This window comes from Pseudorasbora parva, chromosome 20, assembly GCF_024679245.1.
Source record: "Pseudorasbora parva isolate DD20220531a chromosome 20, ASM2467924v1, whole genome shotgun sequence".
In the NCBI taxonomy this organism is placed as follows: Eukaryota; Metazoa; Chordata; class Actinopteri; order Cypriniformes; family Gobionidae; genus Pseudorasbora; species Pseudorasbora parva.
Window position 1 is genome coordinate 16,122,250 of NC_090191.1, and position 20,080 is coordinate 16,142,329.

The following is a 20,080-nucleotide window of genomic DNA, read 5'->3' on the forward strand; positions in this document are numbered from 1 at the left end:
GCATCCCTCCAAAGAAACCCCAAACAAAACATGAATACCCTTTCATAAACAAGTTCTCATTCCGGTAAACATCACAACATGGTATTCCATTGAATGCTATTCTATAAAACATGTCCAATTTCATGAAATGTCAGGACATGACATTCCCTGGAAACTGCATGGAAATTCCACAGAATCCCATACATGGCACAAAAGTGTTACTTTAAAGTTCATACGATGCCGGTGGTCAGAGGTACCGTAGTGTTCCATTGGCTTTGACATGAACTGAAATGCAGTGCTTCGTCAATATTAGTGTGTTACTGGGTCAACTTGCCAGAGGGTTAAAGACTCTACCTGGAGCCCGCAACCAAAGGTTAGGTCTGTCAGAAGTGGGATTCGAACCCACGCCTCCAGGGGAGACTGCGACCTCAACGCAGCGCCTTAGCTCGGCCATCCTGACATGACAGCTCACGGTGAGCAGCGTGTTTGGAGCTGCACCGAATGGCAGATGATCCAGAAGCTAGTGCTTCACCACTCACACTGGCCACAGCACATGCCTCGTTGGCGCAGTTAGGCAGCGCGGCAGTCTCATAATCTGAATGTCGTGAGTTCGAGCCTCACACGGGGCAGAGTGGTGCTTTTTGGCACACAAGAGCGTTTAGGCAAAAGAGCGGGTTTCTTCATACCCTTTTGTGTGATTGTCCATTCCTTCATGAGCAATGCGATTGAAATCCAGTCATTTTGTAGGGCAGATGTTGAATAAATGCAGTAATAGTATTCCTCTCATATTCACCTAAAATGGGGCAGTGTCACTACAATGTTTTGTTCAGTCTGAACATAATTCTTTCATTCTCATGACGTTTCTTGTCAGTAGTGATGTAATGTTTCGCTTGACATGCCATGAATCTCATTCCATGACATTTCATCCCACAGCCCATAAACCCATGACATGTCATTCCAAGAGATTTCCAGGAATTCCTTGCCATGAAATTCTACTGCACCCCCAAAATTTCAGTCCATGACATCACAGTCAAACTCCAAGAATCCCATTGCATCCCTCCAAAGAAACCCCAAACAAAACATGAATACCCTTTCATAAACAAGTTCTCATTCCGGTAAACATCACAACATGGTATTCCATTGAATGCTATTCTATAAAACATGTCCAATTTCATGAAATGTCAGGACATGACATTCCCTGGAAACTGCATGGAAATTCCACAGAATCCCATACATGGCACAAAAGTGTTACTTTAAAGTTCATACGATGCCGGTGGTCAGAGGTACCGTAGTGTTCCATTGGCTTTGACATGAACTGAAATGCAGTGCTTCGTCAATATTAGTGTGTTACTGGGTCAACTTGCCAGAGGGTTAAAGACTCTACCTGGAGCCCGCAACCAAAGGTTAGGTCTGTCAGAAGTGGGATTCGAACCCACGCCTCCAGGGGAGACTGCGACCTCAACGCAGCGCCTTAGCTCGGCCATCCTGACATGACAGCTCACGGTGAGCAGCGTGTTTGGAGCTGCACCGAATGGCAGATGATCCAGAAGCTAGTGCTTCACCACTCACACTGGCCACAGCACATGCCTCGTTGGCGCAGTTAGGCAGCGCGGCAGTCTCATAATCTGAATGTCGCGAGTTCGAGCCTCACACGGGGCAGAGTGGTGCTTTTTGGCACACAAGAGCGTTTAGGCAAAAGAGCGGGTTTCTTCATACCCTTTTGTGTGATTGTCCATTCCTTCATGAGCAATGCGATTGAAATCCAGTCATTTTGTAGGGCAGATGTTGAATAAATGCAGTAATAGTATTCCTCTCATATTCACCTAAAATGGGGCAGTGTCACTACAATGTTTTGTTCAGTCTGAACATAATTCTTTCATTCTCATGACGTTTCTTGTCAGTAGTGATGTAATGTTTCGCTTGACATGCCATGAATCTCATTCCATGACATTTCATCCCACAGCCCATAAACCCATGACATGTCATTCCAAGAGATTTCCAGGAATTCCTTGCCATGAAATTCTACTGCACCCCCAAAATTTCAGTCCATGACATCACAGTCAAACTCCAAGAATCCCATTGCATCCCTCCAAAGAAACCCCAAACAAAACATGAATACCCTTTCATAAACAAGTTCTCATTCCGGTAAACATCACAACATGGTATTCCATTGAATGCTATTCTATAAAACATGTCCAATTTCATGAAATGTCAGGACATGACATTCCCTGGAAACTGCATGGAAATTCCACAGAATCCCATACATGGCACAAAAGTGTTACTTTAAAGTTCATACGATGCCGGTGGTCAGAGGTACCGTAGTGTTCCATTGGCTTTGACATGAACTGAAATGCAGTGCTTCGTCAATATTAGTGTGTTACTGGGTCAACTTGCCAGAGGGTTAAAGACTCTACCTGGAGCCCGCAACCAAAGGTTAGGTCTGTCAGAAGTGGGATTCGAACCCACGCCTCCAGGGGAGACTGCGACCTGAACGCAGCGCCTTAGACCGCTCGGCCATCCTGACATAAAAGCGCACGGTGAGCAGCGTGTTTGGAGCTGCACCGAATGGCAGATGATCCAGAAGCTAGTGCTCCACCACTCACACTGGCCACAGCACATGCCTTGTTGGCGCAGTTAGGCAGCGCGTCAGTCTCATAATCTGAAGGTCGTGAGTTCGAGCCTCACACGGGGCAGAGTGGTGCTTTTTGGCACACAAGAGCGTTTAGGCAAAAGAGCGGGTTTCTTCATACCCTTTTGTGTGATTGTCCATTCCTTCATGAGCAATGCGATTGAAATCCAGTCATTTTGTAGGGCAGATGTTGAATAAATGCAGAAATAGTATTCCTCTCATATTCACCTAAACTGGGGCAGTGTCACTACAATGTTTTGTTCAGTCTGAACATAATTCTTTCATTCTCATGACGTTTCTTGTCAGTAGTGATGTAATGTTTCGCTTGACATGCCATGAATCTCATTCCATGACATTCCATCCCACAGCCCATAAACCCATGACATGTCATTCCAAGAGATTTCCAGGAATTCCTTGCCATGAAATTCTACTGCACCCCCAAAATTTCAGTCCATGACATCACAGTCAAACTCCAAGAATCCCATTGCATCCCTCCAAAGAAACCCCAAACAAAACATGAATACCCTTTCATAAACAAGTTCTCATTCCGGTAAACATCACAACATGTTATTCCATTGAATGCTATTCTATAAAACATGTCCAATTTCATGAAATGTCAGGACATGACATTCCCTGGAAACTGCATGAAAATTCCACAGAATCCCATACATGGCACAAAAGTGTTACTTTAAAGTTCATGCGATGCCGGTGGTCAGAGATACCGTAGTGTTCCATTGGCTCTGACATGAACTGAATTGCAGTGCTTCGTCAATATTAGCGTGTTACTGGGTCAACTTGCCAGAGGGTTAAAGAGTCTACCTGGAGCCCGCAACCAAAGGTTAGGTCTGTCAGAAGTGGGATTCGAACCCACGCCTCCAGGGGAGACTGCGACCTGAACGCAGCGCCTTAGACCGCTCGGCCATCCTGACATGACAGCGCACTGTGAGCAGCGTGTTTGGAGCTGCACCGAATGGCAGATGATCCAGAAGCTAGTGCTCCACCACTCACACTGGCCAAAGCACATGCCTCGTTGGCGCAGTTAGGCAGCGCGTCAGTCTCATAATCTGAAGGTCGTGAGTTCGAGCCTCACACGGGGCAGAGTGGTGCTTTTTGGCACACAAGAGCGTTTAGGCAAAAGAGCGGGTTTCTTCATACCCTTTTGTGTGATTGTCCATTCCTTCATGAGCAATGCGATTGAAATCCAGTCATTTTGTAGGGCAGATGTTGAATAAATGCAGAAATAGTATTCCTCTCATATTCACCTAAACTGGGGCAGTGTCACTACAATGTTTTGTTCAGTCTGAACATAATTCTTTCATTCTCATGACATTTCTTGTCAGTAGTGATGTAATGTTTCGCTTGACATGCCATGAATCTCATTCCATGACATTCCATCCCACAGCCCATAAACCCATGACATGTCATTCCAAGAGATTTCCAGGAATTCCTTGCCATGAAATTCTACTGCACCCCCAAAATTTCAGTCCATGACATCACAGTCAAACTCCAAGAATCCCATTGCATCCCTCCAAAGAAACCCCAAACAAAACATGAATACCCTTTCATAAACAAGTTCTCATTCCGGTAAACATCACAACATGTTATTCCATTGAATGCTATTCTATAAAACATGTCCAATTTCATGAAATGTCAGGACATGACATTCCCTGGAAACTGCATGAAAATTCCACAGAATCCCATACATGGCACAAAAGTGTTACTTTAAAGTTCATACGATGCCGGTGGTCAGAGGTACCGTAGTGTTCCATTGGCTCTGACATGAACTGAAATGCAGTGCTTCGTCAATATTAGTGTGTTACTGGGTCAGCTTGCCAGAGGGTTAAAGACTCTACCTGGAGCCCGCAACCAAAGGTTAGGTCTGTCAGAAGTGGGATTCGAACCCACGCCTCCAGGGGAGACTGCGACCTGAACGCAGCGCCTTAGACCGCTCGGCCATCCTGACATGACAGCTCACGGTGAGCAGCGTGTTTGGAGCTGCACCGAATGGCAGATGATCAAGAAGCTAGTGTTCCACCACTCACACTGACCACAGCACATGCCTCGTTGGCGCAGTTAGGCAGCGCGTCAGTCTCATAATCTGAAGGTCGTGAGTTCGAGCCTCACACGGGGCAGAGTGGTGCTTTTTGGCACACAAGAGCGTTTAGGCAAAAGAGCGGGTTTCTTCATACCCTTTTGTGTGATTGTCCATTCCTTCATGAGCAATGCGATTGAAATCCAGTCATTTTGTAGGGCAGATGTTGAATAAATGCAGAAATAGTATTCCTCTCATATTCACCTAAACTGGGGCAGTGTCACTACAATGTTTTGTTCAGTCTGAACATAATTCTTTCATTCTCATGACGTTTCTTGTCAGTAGTGATGTAATGTTTCGCTTGACATGCCATGAATCTCATTCCATGACATTCCATCCCACAGCCCATAAACCCATGACATGTCATTCCAAGAGATTTCCAGGAATTCCTTGCCATGAAATTCTACTGCACCCCCAAAATTTCAGTCCATGACATCACAGTCAAACTCCAAGAATCCCATTGCATCCCTCCAAAGAAACCCCAAACAAAACATGAATACCCTTTCATAAACAAGTTCTCATTCCGGTAAACATCACAACATGTTATTCCATTGAATGCTATTCTATAAAACATGTCCAATTTCATGAAATGTCAGGACATGACATTCCCTGGAAACTGCATGAAAATTCCACAGAATCCCATACATGGCACAAAAGTGTTACTTTAAAGTTCATGCGATGCCGGTGGTCAGAGGTACCGTAGTGTTCCATTGGCTCTGACATGAACTGAATTGCAGTGCTTCGTCAATATTAGCGTGTTACTGGGTCAACTTGCCAGAGGGTTAAAGAGTCTACCTGGAGCCCGCAACCAAAGGTCAGGTCTGTCAGAAGTGGGATTCGAACCCACGCCTCCAGGGGAGACTGCGACCTGAACGCAGCGCCTTAGACCGCTCGGCCATCCTGACATGACAGCGCACGGTGAGCAGCGTGTTTGGAGCTGCACCGAATGGCAGATGATCCAGAAGCTAGTGCTCCACCACTCACACTGGCCACAGCACATGCCTCGTTGGCGCAGTTAGGCAGCGCGTCAGTCTCATTATCTGAAGGTCGTGAGTTCGAGCCTCACGCGGGGCAGAGTTGTGCTTTTTAGCACACAAGAGCGTTTAGGCAAAAGAGCTGGTTTCTTCATACCCTTTTGTGTGATTGTCCATTCCTTCATGAGCAATGCGATTGAATTCCAGTCATTTTGTAGGGCAGATGTTGAATAAATGCAGTAATAGTATTCCTCTCATATTCACCTAAAATGGGGCAGTGTCACTACAATGTTTTGTTCAGGTTGAACATAATTCTTTCATTCTCATGATGTTTCTTGTCAGTAGTGATGTAATGTTTCGCTTGACATTTCATGATTCTCATTCCATGACATTCCATCCCACAGCCCATAAACCCATGACATGTCATTCCAAGAGATTTCCAGGAATTCCTTGCAATGAAATTCTACTGCACCCCCAAAATTTCAGTCCACGACATCACAGTCAAACTCCAAGAATCCCATTGCATCCCTCCAAAGAAACCCCATACAAAACATGAATACCCTTTCATAAACAAGTTCTCATTCCGGTAAACATTGCAACATGGTATTCCATTGAATGCTATTCTATAAAACATGTCCAATTTCATAAAATGTCAGGACATGACATTCCCTGGAAACTGCATGGAAATTCCACAGAATCCCATACATGGCACAAAAGTGTTACTTTAAAGTTCATACGATGCCGGTGGTCAGAGGTACCGTAGTGTTCCATTGGCTTTGACATGAACTGAAATGCAGTGCTTCGTCAATATTAGTGTGTTACTGGGTCAACTTGCCAGAGGGTTAAAGACTCTACCTGGAGCCCGCAACCAAAGGTTAGGTCTGTCAGAAGTGGGATTCGAACCCACGCCTCCAGGGGAGACTGCGACCTGAACGCAGCGACTTAGACCGCTCGGCCATCCTGACATGACAGCTCACGGTGAGCAGCGTGTTTGGAGCTGCACCGAATGGCAGATGATCCAGAAGCTAGTGCTCCACCACTCACACTGTCCACAGCACATGCCTCGTTGGCGCAGTTAGGCAGCGCGTCAGTCTCATAATCTGAATGTCGTGAGTTCGAGCCTCACACGGGGCAGAGTGGTGCTTTTTGGCACACAAGAGCGTTTAGGCAAAAGAGCGGGTTTCTTCATACCCTTTTGTGTGATTGTCCATTCCTTCATGAGCAATGCGATTGAAATCCAGTCATTTTGTAGGGCAGATGTTGAATAAATGCAGAAATAGTATTCCTCTCATATTAACCTAAACTGGGGCAGTGTCACTACAATGTTTTGTTCAGTCTGAACATAATTCTTTCATTCTTATGAAGTTTCTTGTCAGTAGTGATGTAATGTTTCGCTTGACATGCCATGAATCTCATTCCATGACATTCCATCCCACAGCCCATAAACCCATGACATGTCATTCCAAGAGATTTCCAGGAATTCCTTGCCATGAAATTCTACTGCACCCCCAAAATTTCAGTCCATGACATCACAGTCAAACTCCAAGAATCCCATTGCATCCCTCCAAAGAAACCCCAAACAAAACATGAATTCCCTTTCATAAACAAGTTCTCATTCCGGTAAACATCACAACATGTTATTCCATTGAATGCTATTCTATAAAACATGTCCAATTTCATGAAATGTCAGGACATGACATTCCCTGGAAACTGCATGAAAATTCCACAGAATCCCATACATGGCACAAAAGTGTTACTTTAAAGTTCATGCGATGCCGGTGGTCAGAGGTACCGTAGTGTTCCATTGGCTCTGACATGAACTGAATTGCAGTGCTTCGTCAATATTAGCGTGTTACTGGGTCAACTTGCCAGAGGGTTAAAGAGTCTACCTGGAGCCCGCAACCAAAGGTTAGGTCTGTCAGAAGTGGGATTCGAACCCACGCCTCCAGGGGAGACTGCGACCTGAACGCAGCGCCTTAGACCGCTCGGCCATCCTGACATGAAAGCGCACGGTGAGCAGCGTGTTTGGAGCTGCACCGAATGGCAGATGATCCAGAAGCTAGTGCTTCACCACTCACACTGGCCACAGCACATGCCTCGTTGGCGCAGTTAGGCAGCGCGGCAGTCTCATAATCTGAAGGTCGTGAGTTCGAGCCTCACACGGGGCAGAGTGGTGCTTTTTGGCACACAAGAGCGTTTAGGCAAAAGAGCGGGTTTCTTCATACCCTTTTGTGTGATTGTCCATTCCTTCATGAGCAATGCGATTGAAATCCAGTCATTTTGTAGGGCAGATGTTGAATAAATGCAGTAATAGTATTCCTCTCATATTCACCTAAAATGTGGCAGTGTCACTACAATGTTTTGTTCAGTCTGAACATAATTCTTTCATTCTCATGACGTTTCTTGTCAGTAGTGATGTAATGTTTCGCTTGACATGCCATGAATCTCATTCCATGACATTCCATCCCACAGCCCATAAACCCATGACATGTCATTCCAAGAGATTTCCAGGAATTCCTTGCCATGAAATTCTACTGCACCCCCAAAATTTCAGTCCATGACATCACAGTCAAACTCCAAGAATCCCATTGCATCCCTCCAAAGAAACCCCAAACAAAACATGAATACCCTTTCATAAACAAGTTCTCATTCCGGTAAACATCACAACATGGTATTCCATTGAATGCTATTCTATAAAACATGTCCAATTTCATGAAATGTCAGGACATGACATTCCCTGGAAACTGCATGGAAATTCCACAGAATTCCATACATGGCACAAAAGTGTTACTTTAAAGTTCATACGATGCCGGTGGTCAGAGGTACCGTAGTGTTCCATTGGCTTTGACATGAACTGAAATGCAGTGCTTCGTCAATATTAGTGTGTTACTGGGTCAACTTGCCAGAGGGTTAAAGACTCTACCTGGAGCCCGCAACCAAAGGTTAGGTCTGTCAGAAGTGGGATTCGAACCCACGCCTCCAGGGGAGACTGCGACCTGAACACAGCGCCTTAGACCGCTCGGCCATCCTGACATGACAGCTCACGGTGAGCAGCGTGTTTGGAGCTGCACCGAATGGCAGATGATCCAGAAGCTAGTGCTCCACCACTCACACTGGCCACAGCACATGCCTTGTTGGCGCAGTTAGGCAGCGCGTCAGTCTCATAATCTGAAGGTCGTGAGTTCGAGCCTCACACGGGGCAGAGTGGTGCTTTTTGGCACACAAGAGCGTTTAGGCAAAAGAGCGGGTTTCTTCATACCCTTTTGTGTGATTGTCCATTCCTTCTTGAGCAATGCGATTGAAATCCAGTCATTTTGTAGGGCAGATGTTGAATAAATGCAGAAATAGTATTCCTCTCATATTAACCTAAACTGGGGCAGTGTCACTACAATGTTTTGTTCAGTCTGAACATAATTCTTTCATTCTCATGACGTTTCTTGTCAGTAGTGATGTAATGTTTCGCTTGACATTTCATGAATCTCATTCCATGACATTCCATCCCACAGCCCATAAACCCATGACATGTCATTCCAAGAGATTTCCAGGAATTCCTTGCCATGAAATTCTACTGCACCCCCAAAATTTCAGTCCATGACATCACAGTCAAACTCCAAGAATCCCATTGCATCCCTCCAAAGAAACCCCAAACAAAACATGAATACCCTTTCATAAACAAGTTCTCATTCCGGTAAACATCGCAACATGGTATTCCATTGAATGCTATTCTATAAAACATGTCCAATTTCATGAAATGTCAGGACATGACATTCCCTGGAAACTGCATGGAAATTCCACAGAATCCCATACATGGCACAAAAGTGTTACTTTAAAGTTCATACGATGCCAGTGGTCAGAGGTACCGTAGTGTTCCATTGGCTCTGACAAGAACTGAAATGCAGTGCTTCGTCAATATTAGTGTGTTACTGGGTCAACTTGCCAGATGGTTAAAGACTCTACCTGGAGCCCACAATCAAAGGTTAGGTCTGTCAGAAGTGGGATTCGAACCTACGCCTCCAGGTGAGACTGCGACCTGAACGCAGCGCCTTAGACCGCTCGGCCATCCTGACATGACAGCGCACGGTGAGCAGCGTATTTGGAGCTGCACCGAATGGCAGATGATCCAGAAGCTAGTGCTCCACCACTCACACTGGCCACAGCACATGCCTTGTTGGTGCAGTTAGGCAGCGCTTCAGTCTCATAATCTGAAGGTCGTGAGTTCGAGCCTCACACGGGGCAGAGTGGTGCTTTTTGGCACACAAGAGCGTTTAGGCAAAAGAGCGGGTTTCTTCATACCCTTTTGTGTGATTGTCCATTCCTTCATGAGCAATGCGATTGAAATCCAGTCATTTTGTAGGGCAGATGTTGAATAAATGCAGTAATAGTATTCCTCTCATATTCACCTAAAATGGGGCAGTGTCTCTACAATGTTTTGTTCAGTCTGAACATAATTCTTTCATTCTCATGACGTTTCTTGTCAGTAGTGATGTAATGTTTCGCTTGACATGCCATGAATCTCATTCCATGACATTCCATCCCACAGCCCATAAACCCATGACATGTCATTCCAAGAGATTTCCAGGAATTCCTTGCCATGAAATTCTACTGCACCCCCAAAATTTCAGTCCATGACATCACAGTCAAACTCCAAGAATCCCATTGCATCCCTCCAAAGAAACCCCAAACAAAACATGAATACCCTTTCATAAACAAGTTCTCATTCCGGTAAACATCGCAACATGGTATTCCATTGAATGCTATTCTATAAAACATGTCCAATTTCATGAAATGTCAGGACATGACATTCCCTGGAAACTGCATGGAAATTCCACAGAATCCCATACATGGCACAAAAGTGTTACTTTAAAGTTCATACGATGCCAGTGGTCAGAGGTACCGTAGTGTTCCATTGGCTCTGACATGAACTGAAATGCAGTGCTTCGTCAATATTAGTGTGTTACTGGGTCAACTTGCCAGATGGTTAAAGACTCTACCTGGAGCCCACAATCAAAGGTTAGGTCTGTCAGAAGTGGGATTCGAACCTACGCCTCCAGGTGAGACTGCGACCTGAACGCAGCGCCTTAGACCGCTCGGCCATCCTGACATGACAGCACACGGTGAGCAGCCTATTTGGAGCTGCACCGAATGGCAGATGATCCAGAAGCTAGTGCTCCACCACTCACACTGGCCACAGCACATGCCTTGTTGGCGCAGTTAGGCAGCGCGTCAGTCTCATAATCTGAAGGTCGTGAGTTCGAGCCTCACACGGGGCAGAGTGGTGCTTTTTGGCACACAAGAGCGTTTAGGCAAAAGAGCGGGTTTCTTCATACCCTTTTGTGTGATTGTCCATTCCTTCATGAGCAATGCGATTGAAATCCAGTCATTTTGTAGGGCAGATGTTGAATAAATGCAGTAATAGTATTCCTCTCATATTCACCTAAAATGGGGCAGTGTCTCTACAATGTTTTGTTCAGTCTGAACATAATTCTTTCATTCTCATGACGTTTCTTGTCAGTAGTGATGTAATGTTTCGCTTGACATGCCATGAATCTCATTCCATGACATTCCATCCCACAGCCCATAAACCCATGACATGTCATTCCAAGAGATTTCCAGGAATTCCTTGCCATGAAATTCTACTGCACCCCCAAAATTTCAGTCCATGACATCACAGTCAAACTCCAAGAATCCCATTGCATCCCTCCAAAGAAACCCCAAACAAAACATGAATACCCTTTCATAAACAAGTTCTCATTCCGGTAAACATCACAACATGTTATTCCATTGAATGCTATTCTATAAAACATGTCCAATTTCATGAAATGTCAGGACATGACATTCCCTGGAAACTGCATGAAAATTCCACAGAATCCCATACATGGCACAAAAGTGTTACTTTAAAGTTCATGCGATGCCGGTGGTCAGAGGTACCGTAGTGTTCCATTGGCTCTGACATGAACTGAATTGCAGTGCTTCGTCAATATTAGCGTGTTACTGGGTCAACTTGCCAGAGGGTTAAAGAGTCTACCTGGAGCCCGCAACCAAAGGTTAGGTCTGTCAGAAGTGGGATTCGAACCCACGCCTCCAGGGGAGACTGCGACCTGAACGCAGCGCCTTAGACCGCTCGGCCATCCTGACATGACAGTGCACGGTGAGCAGCGTGTTTGGAGCTGCACCGAATGGCAGATGATCCAGAAGCTAGTGCTCCACCACTCACACTGGCCACAGCACATTCTTCGTTGGCGCAGTTAGGCAGCGCGTCAGTCTCATAATCTTAAGGTCGTGAGTTCGAGCCTCACACGGGGCAGAGTTGTGCTTTTTAGCACACAAGAGCGTTCAGGCAAAAGAGCGGGTTTCTTCATACCCTTTTGTGTGATTGTCCATTCCTTCATGAGCAATGCGATTGAATTCCAGTCATTTTGTAGGGCAGATGTTGAATAAATGCAGTAATAGTATTCCTCTCATATTCACCTAAAATGGGGCAGTGTCACTACAATGTTTTGTTCAGGTTGAACATAATTCTTTCATTCTCATGATGTTTCTTGTCAGTAGTTATGTAATGTTTCGCTTGACATTTCATGATTCTCATTCCATGACATTCCATCCCACAGCCCATAAATCCATGACATGTCATTCCAAGAGATTTCCAGGAATTCCTTGCAATGAAATTCTACTGCAACCCCAAAATTTCAGTCCACGACATCACAGTCAAACTCCAAGAATCCCATTGCATCCCTCCAAAGAAACCCCAAACAAAACATGAATACCCTTTCATAAACAAGTTCTCATTCCGGTAAACATCGCAACATGGTATTCCATTGAATGCTATTCTATAAAACATGTCCAATTTCATAAAATGTCAGGACATGACATTCCCTGGAAACTGCATGGAAATTCCACAGAATCCCATACATGGCACAAAAGTGTTACTTTAAAGTTCATACGATGCCGGTGGTCAGAGGTACCGTAGTGTTCCATTGGATCTGACATGAACTGAAATGCAGTGCTTCACCAATATTAGTGTGTTACTGGGTCAACTTGCCAGAGGGTTAAAGACTCTACCTGGAGCCCGCAACCAAAGGTTAGGTCTGTCAGAAGTGGGATTCGAACCCACGCCTCCAGGGGAGACTGCGACCTCAACGCAGCGCCTTAGCTCGGCCATCCTGACATGACAGCTCACGGTGAGCAGCGTGTTTGGAGCTGCACCGAATGGCAGATGATCCAGAAGCTAGTGCTTCACCACTCACACTGGCCACAGCACATGCCTCGTTGGCGCAGTTAGGCAGCGCGGCAGTCTCATAATCTGAAGGTCGTGAGTTCGAGCCTCACACGGGGCAGAGTGGTGCTTTTTGGCACACAAGAGCGTTTAGGCAAAAGAGCGGGTTTCTTCATACCCTTTTGTGTGATTGTCCATTCCTTCATGAGCAATGCGATTGAAATCCAGTCATTTTGTAGGGCAGATGTTGAATAAATGCAGTAATAGTATTCCTCTCATATTCACCTAAAATGGGGCAGTGTCACTACAATGTTTTGTTCAGTCTGAACATAATTCTTTCATTCTCATGACGTTTCTTGTCAGTAGTGATGTAATGTTTCGCTTGACATGCCATGAATCTCATTCCATGACATTCCATCCCACAGCCCATAAACCCATGACATGTCATTCCAAGAGATTTCCAGGAATTCCTTGCCATGAAATTCTACTGCACCCCCAAAATTTCAGTCCATGACATCACAGTCAAACTCCAAGAATCCCATTGCATCCCTCCAAAGAAACCCCAAACAAAACATGAATACCCTTTCATAAACAAGTTCTCATTCCGGTAAACATCGCAACATGGTATTCCATTGAATGCTATTCTATAAAACATGTCCAATTTCATGAAATGTCAGGACATGACATTCCCTGGACACTGCATGGAAATTCCACAGAATCCCATACATGGCACAAAAGTGTTACTTTAAAGTTCATACGATGCCAGTGGTCAGAGGTACCGTAGTGTTCCATTGGCTCTGACATGAACTGAAATGCAGTGCTTCGTCAATATTAGTGTGTTACTGGGTCAACTTGCCAGATGGTTAAAGACTCTACCTGGAGCCCACAATCAAAGGTTAGGTCTGTCAGAAGTGGGATTTGAACCTACGCCTCCAGGTGAGACTGCGACCTGAACGCAGCGCCTTAGACCGCTCGGCCATCCTGACATGACAGCACACGGTGAGCAGCGTGTTTGGAGCTGCACCGAATGGCAGATGATCCAGAAGCTAGTGCTCCACCACTCACACTGGCCACAGCACATGCCTTGTTGGCGCAGTTAGGCAGCGCGTCAGTCTCATAATCTGAAGGTCGTGAGTTCGAGCCTCACACGGGGCAGAGTGGTGCTTTTTGGCACACAAGAGCGTTTAGGCAAAAGAGCGGGTTTCTTCATACCCTTTTGTGTGATTGTCCATTCCTTCATGAGCAATGCGATTGAAATCCAGTCATTTTGTAGGGCAGATGTTGAATAAATGCAGTAATAGTATTCCTCTCATATTCACCTAAAATGGGGCAGTGTCTCTACAATGTTTTGTTCAGTCTGAACATAATTCTTTCATTCTCATGACGTTTCTTGTCAGTAGTGATGTAATGTTTCGCTTGACATGCCATGAATCTCATTCCATGACATTCCATCCCACAGCCCATAAACCCATGACATGTCATTCCAAGAGATTTCCAGGAATTCCTTGCCATGAAATTCTACTGCACCCCCAAAATTTCAGTCCATGACATCACAGTCAAACTCCAAGAATCCCATTGCATCCCTCCAAAGAAACCCCAAACAAAACATGAATACCCTTTCATAAACAAGTTCTCATTCCGGTAAACATCACAACATGGTATTCCATTGAATGCTATTCTATAAAACATGTCCAATTTCATGAAATGTCAGGACATGACATTCCCTGGAAACTGCATGGAAATTCCACAGAATCCCATACATGGCACAAAAAAGTGTTACTTTACAGTTCATACGATGCCGGTGGTCAGAGGTACCGTAGTGTTCCATTGGCTCTGACATGAACTGAAATGCAGTGCTTCGTCAATATTAGTGTGTTACTGGGTCAACTTGCCAGAGGGTTAAAGACTCTACCTGGAGCCCGCAACCAAAGGTTAGGTCTGTCAGAAGTGGGATTCGAACCCACGCCTCCAGGAGAGACTGCGACCTGAACGCAGCGCCTTAGACCGCTCTGCCATCCTGACATGACAGCTCACGGTGAGCAGCGTGTTTGGAGCTGCACCGAATGGCAGATGATCCAGAAGCTAGTGCTCCACCACTCACACTGGCCACAGCCCATGCCTCGTTGGCGCAGTTAGGCAGCGCGTCAGTCTCATAATCTGAAGGTCGTGAGTTCGAGCCTCACACGGGGCAGAGTGGTGCTTTTTGGCACACAAGAGCGTTTAGGCAAAAGAGCGGGTTTCTTCATACCCTTTTGTGTGATTGTCCATTCCTTCATGAGCAATGCGATTGAAATCCAGTCATTTTGTAGGGCAGATGTTGAATAAATGCAGAAATAGTATTCCTCTCATATTCACCTAAACTGGGGCAGTGTCACTACAATGTTTTGTTCAGTCTGAACATAATTCTTTCATTCTCATGACGTTTCTTGTCAGTAGTGATGTAATGTTTCGCTTGACATGCCATGAATCTCATTCCATGACATTCCATCCCACAGCCCATAAACCCATGACATGTCATTCCAAGAGATTTCCAGGAATTCCTTGCCATGAAATTCTACTGCACCCCCAAAATTTCAGTCCATGACATCACAGTCAAACTCCAAGAATCCCATTGCATCCCTCCAAAGAAACCCCAAACAAAACATGAATACCCTTTCATAAACAAGTTCTCATTCCGGTAAACATCACAACATGTTATTCCATTGAATGCTATTCTATAAAACATGTCCAATTTCATGAAATGTCAGGACATGACATTCCCTGGAAACTGCATGAAAATTCCACAGAATCCCATACATGGCACAAAAGTGTTACTTTAAAGTTCATACGATGCCGGTGGTCAGAGGTACCGTAGTGTTCCATTGGCTCTGACATGAACTGAAATGCAGTGCTTCGTCAATATTAGTGTGTTACTGGGTCAACTTGCCAGAGGGTTAAAGACTCTACCTGGAGCCCGCAACCAAAGATTAGGTCTGTCAGAAGTGGGATTCGAACCCACGCCTCCAGGGGAGACTGCGACCTGAACGCAGCGCCTTAGACCGCTCGGCCATCCTGACATGACAGCTCACGGTGAGCAGCGTGTTTGGAGCTGCACCGAATGGCAGATGATCCAGAAGCTAGTGCTCCACCACTCACACTGTCCACAGCACATGCCTCGTTGGCGCAGTTAGGCAGCGCGTCAGTCTCATAATCTGAATGTCGTGAGTTCGAGCCTCACACGGGGCAGAGTGGTGCTTTTTGGCACACAAGAGCGTTTAGGCAAAAGAGCGGGTTTCTTCATACCCTTTTGTGTGATTGTCCATTCCTTCATGAGCAATGCGATTGAAATCCAGTCATTTTGTAGGGCAGATGTTGAATAAATGCAGAAATAGTATTCCTCTCATATTAACCTAAACTGGGGCAGTGTCACTACAATGTTTTGTTCGGTCTGAACATAATTCTTTCATTCTCATGACGTTTCTTGTCAGTAGTGATGTAATGTTTCGCTTGACATGACATGAATCTCATTCCATGACATTCCATCCCACAGCCCATAAACCCATGACATGTCATTCCAAGAGATTTCCAGGAATTCCTTGCCATGAAATTCTACTGCACCCCCAAAATTTCAGTCCATGACATCACAGTCAAACTCCAAGAATCCCATTGCATCCCTCCAAAGAAACCCCAAACAAAACATGAATTCCCTTTCATAAACAAGTTCTCATTCCGGTAAACATCACAACATGTTATTCCATTGAATGCTATTCTATAAAACATGTCCAATTTCATGAAATGTCAGGACATGACATTCCCTGGAAACTGCATGAAAATTCCACAGAATCCCATACATGGCACAAAAGTGTTACTTTAAAGTTCATGCGATGCCGGTGGTCAGAGGTACCGTAGTGTTCCATTGGCTCTGACATGAACTGAATTGCAGTGCTTCGTCAATATTAGCGTGTTACTGGGTCAACTTGCCAGAGGGTTAAAGAGTCTACCTGGAGCCCGCAACCAAAGGTTAGGTCTGTCAGAAGTGGGATTCAAACCCACGCCTCCAGGGGAGACTGCGACCTGAACGCAGCGCCTTAGACCGCTCGGCCATCCTGACATGAAAGTGCACGGTGAGCAGCGTGTTTGGAGCTGCACCGAATGGCAGATGATCCAGAAGCTAGTGCTCCACCACTCACACTGACCACAGCACATGCCTCGTTGGCGCAGTTAGGCAGCGCGTCAGTCTCATAATCTGAAGGTCGTGAGTTCGAGCCTCACACGGGGCAGATTGGTGCTTTTTGGCACACAAGAGCGTTTAGGCAAAAGAGCGGGTTTCTTCATACCCTTTTGTGTGATTGTCCATTCCTTCATGAGCAATGCGATTGAAATCCAGTCATTTTGTAGGGCAGATGTTGAATAAATGCAGTAATAGTATTCCTCTCATATTCACCTAAAATGGGGCAGTGTCACTACAATGTTTTGTTCAGTATGAACATAATTCTTTCATTCTCATGACGTTTCTTGTCAGTAGTGATGTAATGTATCGCTTGACATGCCATGAATCTCATTCCATGACATTCCATCCCACAGCCCATAAACCCATGACATGTCATTTCAAGAGATTTCCAGGAATTCCTTGCCATGAAATTCTACTGCACCCCCAAAATTTCAGTCCATGACATCACAGTCAAACTCCAAGAATCCCATTGCATCCCTCCAAAGAAACCCCAAACAAAACATGAATACCCTTTCATAAACAAGTTCTCATTCCGGTAAACATCACAACATGGTATTCCATTGAATGCTATTCTATAAAAGATGTCCAATTTCATGAAATGTCAGGACATGACATTCCCTGGAAACTGCATGGAAATTCCACAGAATCCCATACATGGCACAAAAGTGTTACTTTAAAGTTCATACGATGCCGGTGGTCAGAGGTACCGTAGTGTTCCATTGGATCTGACATGGGGCCTGTACCATGATGGTAGTTTAACAAACTCAGGGTTAAAGGATTAGTTTTGAGTTGACAAAACCAAACCATTGTATTAAGGCTTTGTTGGTCCCATGATGCTGATCATCTACTTTCTTTGTCAACTCAGGCTTTGATCCTGAGTTCAGGAGTTTAGCTGTGACATCAGTAGTGAACAGCCAATCACACGCTGTGGAACTGAGATGAACTTCTCGCGAGACAATCAGTGAGATTAATTTCTCTATTCTGCAGAATATTGCATGATTGAAAAATATTGAGAGTTAAAATAAAACAAATACACAGCAAGAAGAAAAGCTGTCTATGAAAGAGGACAACTTTAAGAAAAATAGTATACGTCAATGCAAGTAAAAGTTATGAAGTTAGTTTAGTTGATATAGAGAAAATTGAACATTTAAGCTTAGTAAGCTTCTTTTTTTTTAATAGGCAAGTTTTATTTAATGATTTTAAAGCTTATCCATATGACTTTATGCAGGTGATGTTATTTATATGACTTATGTATTAATTTTAACAAAGTGCCTATTAATGATTGATTAACTAAAATGATAAATGTGTAATTTATTAAAGGTATAATAATTACATAAGTTATATCTAAATCATTCAAAATTATTATTTTTTTTATAAATAAGCATTGTTAAAAGCCAGACACTTTAGTCTTTAAAAACCATTTACTATGCAGTTACCTTTAATTTGGAGTAGAAACAGGGGGAGTGACTTTATTGCATCAGAGGTGTGTCACTTTACTCACAGCTGATTGGTCCAATTTCAGATTGAGATCTCTAATCCAGAACATAACCTGCCCCAGAGCAGGTTAGCTCTGGAGCGTAAGTTACTATGGTGATGAACACAGCTAAAAGCCAAACCACTTTAATGGTACCTAAAACCCAGGATTGGCACAAACTAAGCTTAAACAAATCTGGCTAGCCTGCTAAACCAGCTTCATGGTACAGGACCATGAACTGAAATGCAGTGCTTCACCAATATTAGTGTGTTACTGGGTCAACTTGCCAGAGGGTTAAAGACTCTACCTGGAGCCCGCAACCAAAGGTTAGGTCTGTCAGAAGTGGGATTCGAACCCACGCCTCCAGGGGAGACTGCGACCTCAACGCAGCGCCTTAGCTCGGCCATCCTGACATGACAGCTCACGGTGAGCAGCGTGTTTGGAGCTGCACCGAATGGCAGATGATCCAGAAGCTAGTGCTTCACCACTCACACTGGCCACAGCACATGCCTCGTTGGCGCAGTTAGGCAGCGCGGCAGTCTCATAATCTGAAGGTCGTGAGTTCGAGCCTCACACGGGGCAGAGTGGTGCTTTTTGGCACACAAGAGCGTTTAGGCAAAAGAGCGGGTTTCTTCATACCCTTTTGTGTGATTGTCCATTCCTTCATGAGCAATGCGATTGAAATCCAGTCATTTTGTAGGGCAGATGTTGAATAAATGCAGTAATAGTATTCCTCTCATATTCACCTAAAATGGGGCAGTGTCACTACAATGTTTTGTTCAGTCTGAACATAATTCTTTCATTCTCATGACGTTTCTTGTCAGTAGTGATGTAATGTTTCGCTTGACATGCCATGAATCTCATTCCATGACATTCCATCCCACAGCCCATAAACCCATGACATGTCATTCCAAGAGATTTCCAGGAATTCCTTGCCATGAAATTCTACTGCACCCCCAAAATTTCAGTCCATGACATCACAGTCAAACTCCAAGAATCCCATTGCATCCCTCCAAAGAAACCCCAAACAAAACATGAATACCCTTTCATAAACAAGTTCTCATTCCGGTAAACATCGCAACATGGTATTCCATTGAATGCTATTCTATAAAACATGTCCAATTTCATGAAATGTCAGGACATGACATTCCCTGGACACTGCATGGAAATTCCACAGAATCCCATACATGGCACAAAAGTGTTACTTTAAAGTTCATACGATGCCAGTGGTCAGAGGTACCGTAGTGTTCCATTGGCTCTGACATGAACTGAAATGCAGTGCTTCGTCAATATTAGTGTGTTACTGGGTCAACTTGCCAGATGGTTAAAGACTCTACCTGGAGCCCACAATCAAAGGTTAGGTCTGTCAGAAGTGGGATTTGAACCTACGCCTCCAGGTGAGACTGCGACCTGAACGCAGCGCCTTAGACCGCTCGGCCATCCTGACATGACAGCGCACGGTGAGCAGCGTGTTTGGAGCTGCACCGAATGGCAGATGATCCAGAAGCT

General features: G+C 44.8%; 24 non-coding genes across 24 annotated transcripts; 10 read left to right on the forward strand and 14 right to left on the reverse strand.

The window, feature by feature from the left end:
- Positions 1-360: 360 nt before the first annotated feature.
- Positions 361-439, reverse strand: trnal-gag (transfer RNA leucine (anticodon GAG)). The gene has a single exon. It is a non-coding gene; the product is annotated as a tRNA-Leu (tRNA).
- Positions 440-1,390: 951 nt separating this feature from the next.
- trnal-gag (transfer RNA leucine (anticodon GAG)) lies at positions 1,391-1,469 on the reverse strand. Its single transcript has one exon. It is a non-coding gene; the product is annotated as a tRNA-Leu (tRNA).
- Positions 1,470-2,420: 951 nt separating this feature from the next.
- On the reverse strand, positions 2,421-2,503 carry trnal-cag (transfer RNA leucine (anticodon CAG)). Its single transcript has one exon. It is a non-coding gene; the product is annotated as a tRNA-Leu (tRNA).
- A 95-nt stretch (positions 2,504-2,598) lies between these two features.
- Positions 2,599-2,672, forward strand: trnam-cau (transfer RNA methionine (anticodon CAU)). The gene has a single exon. It is a non-coding gene; the product is annotated as a tRNA-Met (tRNA).
- A 782-nt stretch (positions 2,673-3,454) lies between these two features.
- On the reverse strand, positions 3,455-3,537 carry trnal-cag (transfer RNA leucine (anticodon CAG)). Its single transcript has one exon. It is a non-coding gene; the product is annotated as a tRNA-Leu (tRNA).
- Positions 3,538-3,632: 95 nt separating this feature from the next.
- trnam-cau (transfer RNA methionine (anticodon CAU)) lies at positions 3,633-3,706 on the forward strand. The gene has a single exon. It is a non-coding gene; the product is annotated as a tRNA-Met (tRNA).
- A 782-nt stretch (positions 3,707-4,488) lies between these two features.
- trnal-cag (transfer RNA leucine (anticodon CAG)) lies at positions 4,489-4,571 on the reverse strand. The gene has a single exon. It is a non-coding gene; the product is annotated as a tRNA-Leu (tRNA).
- Positions 4,572-4,666: 95 nt separating this feature from the next.
- Positions 4,667-4,740, forward strand: trnam-cau (transfer RNA methionine (anticodon CAU)). The gene has a single exon. It is a non-coding gene; the product is annotated as a tRNA-Met (tRNA).
- Positions 4,741-5,522: 782 nt separating this feature from the next.
- Positions 5,523-5,605, reverse strand: trnal-cag (transfer RNA leucine (anticodon CAG)). The gene has a single exon. It is a non-coding gene; the product is annotated as a tRNA-Leu (tRNA).
- Positions 5,606-6,556: 951 nt separating this feature from the next.
- trnal-cag (transfer RNA leucine (anticodon CAG)) lies at positions 6,557-6,639 on the reverse strand. The gene has a single exon. It is a non-coding gene; the product is annotated as a tRNA-Leu (tRNA).
- Positions 6,640-6,734: 95 nt separating this feature from the next.
- On the forward strand, positions 6,735-6,808 carry trnam-cau (transfer RNA methionine (anticodon CAU)). Its single transcript has one exon. It is a non-coding gene; the product is annotated as a tRNA-Met (tRNA).
- Positions 6,809-7,590: 782 nt separating this feature from the next.
- Positions 7,591-7,673, reverse strand: trnal-cag (transfer RNA leucine (anticodon CAG)). Its single transcript has one exon. It is a non-coding gene; the product is annotated as a tRNA-Leu (tRNA).
- A 951-nt stretch (positions 7,674-8,624) lies between these two features.
- trnal-cag (transfer RNA leucine (anticodon CAG)) lies at positions 8,625-8,707 on the reverse strand. Its single transcript has one exon. It is a non-coding gene; the product is annotated as a tRNA-Leu (tRNA).
- Positions 8,708-8,802: 95 nt separating this feature from the next.
- Positions 8,803-8,876, forward strand: trnam-cau (transfer RNA methionine (anticodon CAU)). Its single transcript has one exon. It is a non-coding gene; the product is annotated as a tRNA-Met (tRNA).
- Positions 8,877-10,870: 1,994 nt separating this feature from the next.
- Positions 10,871-10,944, forward strand: trnam-cau (transfer RNA methionine (anticodon CAU)). The gene has a single exon. It is a non-coding gene; the product is annotated as a tRNA-Met (tRNA).
- Positions 10,945-11,726: 782 nt separating this feature from the next.
- Positions 11,727-11,809, reverse strand: trnal-cag (transfer RNA leucine (anticodon CAG)). Its single transcript has one exon. It is a non-coding gene; the product is annotated as a tRNA-Leu (tRNA).
- A 951-nt stretch (positions 11,810-12,760) lies between these two features.
- Positions 12,761-12,839, reverse strand: trnal-gag (transfer RNA leucine (anticodon GAG)). The gene has a single exon. It is a non-coding gene; the product is annotated as a tRNA-Leu (tRNA).
- A 1,129-nt stretch (positions 12,840-13,968) lies between these two features.
- On the forward strand, positions 13,969-14,042 carry trnam-cau (transfer RNA methionine (anticodon CAU)). Its single transcript has one exon. It is a non-coding gene; the product is annotated as a tRNA-Met (tRNA).
- Positions 14,043-15,004: 962 nt separating this feature from the next.
- On the forward strand, positions 15,005-15,078 carry trnam-cau (transfer RNA methionine (anticodon CAU)). Its single transcript has one exon. It is a non-coding gene; the product is annotated as a tRNA-Met (tRNA).
- A 782-nt stretch (positions 15,079-15,860) lies between these two features.
- On the reverse strand, positions 15,861-15,943 carry trnal-cag (transfer RNA leucine (anticodon CAG)). Its single transcript has one exon. It is a non-coding gene; the product is annotated as a tRNA-Leu (tRNA).
- A 95-nt stretch (positions 15,944-16,038) lies between these two features.
- trnam-cau (transfer RNA methionine (anticodon CAU)) lies at positions 16,039-16,112 on the forward strand. The gene has a single exon. It is a non-coding gene; the product is annotated as a tRNA-Met (tRNA).
- A 782-nt stretch (positions 16,113-16,894) lies between these two features.
- On the reverse strand, positions 16,895-16,977 carry trnal-cag (transfer RNA leucine (anticodon CAG)). Its single transcript has one exon. It is a non-coding gene; the product is annotated as a tRNA-Leu (tRNA).
- A 95-nt stretch (positions 16,978-17,072) lies between these two features.
- On the forward strand, positions 17,073-17,146 carry trnam-cau (transfer RNA methionine (anticodon CAU)). The gene has a single exon. It is a non-coding gene; the product is annotated as a tRNA-Met (tRNA).
- Positions 17,147-18,905: 1,759 nt separating this feature from the next.
- trnal-gag (transfer RNA leucine (anticodon GAG)) lies at positions 18,906-18,984 on the reverse strand. Its single transcript has one exon. It is a non-coding gene; the product is annotated as a tRNA-Leu (tRNA).
- Between the last annotated feature and the right edge of the window lie 1,096 nt (positions 18,985-20,080).